The sequence below is a fragment of the Ictidomys tridecemlineatus genome, unplaced genomic scaffold, assembly GCF_052094955.1.
Source record: "Ictidomys tridecemlineatus isolate mIctTri1 unplaced genomic scaffold, mIctTri1.hap1 Scaffold_54, whole genome shotgun sequence".
NCBI classification, from domain to species: domain Eukaryota; kingdom Metazoa; phylum Chordata; class Mammalia; order Rodentia; family Sciuridae; genus Ictidomys; species Ictidomys tridecemlineatus.
In genome coordinates this window covers 2011374-2016193 of record NW_027523576.1, presented here as the reverse complement: position 1 = coordinate 2016193, position 4820 = coordinate 2011374, and the positions used below count along the sequence as shown (strand labels likewise).

The window sequence follows — 4820 nt, the reverse complement described above, 5'->3', positions numbered from 1 at the left end:
CTCAGCACTCCCCCCCCTGACCCGCCCAAAGAATAAAAGCCCAGTGGAGATGAAACAGTTTGGGAGAGGAGAATACAAGTCCCTGTGGTTAGCCAGTGATGTCTCCACATACTGATTTTCACATTCATTCCCCTTCTTCATTTATGCACATCTGCAAAGACAGCAGAGTCATACACAACAAAAAACATTTACATGAACCAGATTCACAGCAACTCTGGCACAAGCTTGTATATCTACACTCTGCTATTTCAACAAAAATTTGTACACCCAGAACCAAGTTTCTGATCATCCCCCCTGTGTAGATAAATTCATAGACCAGAGGCTGTAACATCCACAGCTATAAATCCCCAAACAATTACAGGAACAAAAATAGACAATCTAATGAGATATTCAAGAATTTAGTGACTATGGTCATTTAAAGTCAAGAATCTGTAGGCTGTGTCTGGAACAGCCAGACATTCCTGGAAAGATTTCCCTTGGTTTGAATCCCCAGCTTTGCCACTTTCTACTTTTGAGATGCTGGGCAAATTAGCCAATCTCTCTGTACTTCTGTTTCTTCATTTATAAGATGGGAACAAAAATAATACTCGCAAAATAGATTGCTGTAAGAATACGTGAGTTAATATTTGTAAAGCACCAAGAGTTGGCTGATACATAGTAAGAGCAAAGTAATTCCCTCTAATCATCCACCCTTCACCCCATCTCCCTACACCATGCCCCATGCAGTTGCTAACTATAAGGTTCACCAGGCAGAATCAGTCCTCACCAAGATTTTTAAGTCCTTCCTTCCCCTCCTGTTATGATTTTTGTAAATAAGATTTGGTTGAGAGGGCTGATGGGTTGTGGCAGGGTTATGGGACCAGACAGCCAATCTCATGATGAGGCTGCCAGCCTGGGGCTGCCTTTGGATCTGTCCTGGTTCACCACTGCTGTCTGAGCTGGGGATAGGACTTTTCCCAGGTCAAGGGCAGGGGGTGCTACAAGGTTCAGCCTAGTATCTTTTTGTGGGTTTATAGAGAAATGGGAAGACAGATGCGTCTCCATATATATATTTCAAGGTCCATAGCTCTGCCATGCCCCCTCCTGTCTGTAATTCTTCCCAAAAAAATATCATTATTCCTCCAAAGGGAAATATGTATACACACACACACACGCACACACACACACACACACACACACACATACACACGCAACTGTTGTCTCCTTTCTCCTGCTTCGACTCAGCGCAAAGCTTAGTGCTTTCATAGCATGATAGTTGATTTCCCCTCGGGTCCATTCGGCTTTCAGCGGGTTCCCAGGTGAACTGAAAAGCAGAGCTGTTCTCATCTGGTTGCTCCTGGAGTTTCTATGGTCTCAGTACAACCTGTTTCTCTCTCGCGCAGCTCCCTCCCTCTCTTCCACCCTCCGAGGTGTGGGGACCTTCTCGCCCCCCTCCTTTCTCTAGCCCAGGGCCCCAGCTGAGTCCTCTTGGGAGAAACCCGCTGCCACATACTCGGGAAGGGAAGCTGGAGAAGAAGGCGGGGGAGGCACAAAGGGTGGAGGCCTTGCAGCAGCAGCGCAGCCAGAGGGGCGGCTGAAGGTTGCATCTGCTGGAAGGAGGTTTTTTGGCTGCCTGGAAACCGGCTGCCAGAACAGAGAGTAAGGGAGAGAGAGGGAGAGGAGCATAGAGCAGGGCAGCAGCTCTTGACGTCAGGACCAAGGGAGAGGATCGTGCCAGCAACCCCAGCCCGCCCCAAAGCCAGACCAGCGGACTGCGGGAGAGGAGCCCGACAAAAGGTGTAGGCAGAACCTGAGTGGGGAACACAAGAGCCCTTGGCTAGGGTGCAGCATGCCCCCTGCTCCAGGGCCATGGAGATCACCCTGGTGCCCCTGGAGAACGGAGGTGCCATGACCATCAGAGGAGAAGGTGAGGCAAGACCAGGCTGTGGTCAGAGCATGGGAGAAGAGCTTCAGTATCCTCCGACAGCTGGGCTTAGCGATGGGCAAAAGGAGCAGGCTCCAAGGGGGTGCAGCACACAGAGGGGCACGGACCCAGGAGGGGGACCTTTGCCTCCGCTGCCTCAGGAACTGCCTCAGCCTAGACGGCCCACTCCAGAGGATGAGGAGGGAGAAGGCAACCCCAGCTTGGGCATGGTGGAGGACCAGGTACCAGTACTGGGACCGGGGTCCCTTCACCACCAGCGAGTTCTCATAAACATCTCTGGGCTGCACTTTGAGACGCAGCTGGGCACCTTGGCTCAGTTCCCCAATACCCTCCTGGGGGACCCAGCCAAGCATCTGCGCTACTTTGACCTTCTGAGAAATGAGTACTTCTTCGACCGCAATCGGCCCAGCTTCGATGGTATCCTCTACCACTACCAGTCTGGAGGGCGCCTGTGGAGGCTGGTCAATGTCTCCCTGGAAGTGTTTGCAGATGAGATCTGCTTTTACCAGCTGGGGGACGAGGCCATGGAGTGCTTCCGGGAGGACGAGGGCTTCATTAAAGAAGAGGAGAAACCCCTGCCCCGTAACTAGTTCCAAGGTCAGGTGTGGCTGATCTTTGAATACCCGGAAAGCTCTGGGTCTGCACGGGCCATCGCCATCATCTCCGTCTTAGTCATTCTCATTTCTATCATCACCTTCTGCTTGGAGACCCTGCCTGAGTTCAGGGATGAACATGAGCGTCTTCGACATCCCCCGGTGCCTTACCAGCCTTCTGCCCCCGCCTCAGGGACAAATGGCAGTGGGGCCATGGCACCTCCCTCTGGCCGACAGTGGCTCCACTCCTGCCTATGACATTGGCAGACCCTTTCTTCATTGTAGAGACCACGTGTGTCATCTGGTTCACTTTTGAGCTGCTTGTGTGCTTCTTTGCCTGTCCCAGCAAGGCAGAGTTCTCCAGGAACACCATGAACATCATTGATATTGTGGCCATCTTTCCCTACTTCATCACCCTGGGCACTGAACTGGCAGAACAACAGCCAGGAGGTGGAGGAGGGGGTGGCCAGAACGGGCAGCAGGCCATGTCCTTGGCCATCCACAGGGTGATCCGCCTGGTCTGGGTGTTCCGCATCTTCAAGCTCTCGAGACCCTCCAAGGGGCTGCAGATTCTGGGGAAGACCTTGCAGGCCTCCATGAGGGAGCTGGGGCTGCTCATCTTCTTCCTTTTCCTTGGAGTCATCCTCTTTTCCAGTGCCGTCTACTTTGCAGAAGCAGACAACCAGGGGTTCCACTTCTCCAGCATCCCTGATGCCTTCTGGTGGGCAGTAGTCACTATGAGCACCATGGGCTATGGGACATGAGGCCCATCACCGTGGGTGGTAAGATTGTGGGCTCTCTGTGTGCCATTGCTGGGGTCCTCACCATTGCCCTGCCTGTGCCCGTCATTGTCTCCAACTTTAACTACTTCTGTCACCAGGAGACAGACCATGAAGAGCAGGGAGCCCTGAAGGAAGAGCAAGGCAACCAGAGACGGGGGTCTGGACTAGACTCCGGAGGACAAAGGAAGTCCAGCTGGAGCAAGGCTTCCCTCTGCAAGGCTGGGGGGTCCCTGGAGAATTCCGACAGTAACCGAAGGGGCAGCTGCCCCCTGGAGAAGTGTAATCTCAAGGCCAAGAGCAATGTTGACTTGCGGAGATCTCTGTATGCCCTCTGTCTGGACAGCAGCCGGGAAACTGACTTGTAAAGGGAGGCAGCAGATTGGGGAACAGGGGTGGCCTCTGAAGCTGGAGATTTATTTTATACCACAGAGTATTCCAAGTCCACCTTGTTACTGAAGCCTGTTTTTCTCTTCCTCCTACCCTCTAACTCCCCATTTTCCCTCTTTTTTTCCATGACACCAAGGGTCGCCTATTTTTAAAAAGTACCACATTCCATGACACAGGAGCTGTTGAAATGGTGAGCGCTGTGAGTTGAATGTATTTTAGCCAGCTTCCTATACCCAGCAGAGGGATAACCCAAACAAAAATGACTTTAAATAGCTCAGATCCCAAGAGATTCTGTAGCTCTCCCCATCCATGTGTTCCAAATTTGTTTTACATATTATTATATTTGTGTATAGAAGACAATGTTATTTTTATGGCTGGTGAGTGAATTTTTGTACTGTAGTTCAGAGGGAGAATATTTGCATTTATTCCCAAGATATATGTTGAATTTATGTAAAAGAGTTTTTTGATGTTTTCCTGGGATACTTGGAGCCAGAGATCCTGGCATGGCTGTTTCTTCAAGTCTCTCTCTTTTCTGGGATGTGATATGGGTGCTTTATATCTAGGGTAAGGAATGTTCTGGAAAAAAAAACAACAAAAAACAGATCTGACTTTTTCTGTGAGCCTTAAGTGATTCTTATAACTTTCTTTGAAAAGCATTCTAATGGTGTTAGAGGAAGACTTCTGATAATCCATTTTCCTTATTTTTAATCCCAGGAAATAAATTGTGACTTACTTGGGGCAAGTGTTAGGGTTTTTTTTGTTGTTTTTTTTTTTTTTGAAATTTTAGATAATAGTCTGCCACTTGTTGTTTCTGGTTTTGGAGTCAGGGCAAATGCCTCGACTGGGGGTAGAAGACTTGGAAAGCTAATAATGGTTTCTCTAAGCCTCAGAGGCGATGGTGGGTAGATTCTGTTTGTTTCAGGCTGCCTTTGACACAGACACACTGCAAGGTGCTGTGTGATGCGTGGTATCAGACACCACATCAGTATGGAATATGCAGGGGGCTAAAAGGAAGAGGATGGTGAGTACACCCCCCCCCAGTGGTTCCCTGGGGCCGGATTTCTGAAGTGTCCTTTTCTGCAGGTTTTAGGACTTCCTTGGCACTGCTCTCAATAGATCTGAGAAACAAATCTG

At 50.0% G+C, this 4820-nt stretch overlaps 1 pseudogene; it reads left to right on the top strand.

Moving 5' to 3' along the window:
- The first annotated feature begins 1770 nt into the window (after positions 1-1770).
- LOC144373991 (potassium voltage-gated channel subfamily A member 5-like) lies at positions 1771-4428 on the top strand (annotated as a pseudogene).
- The last annotated feature ends 392 nt before the right edge of the window (positions 4429-4820 follow it).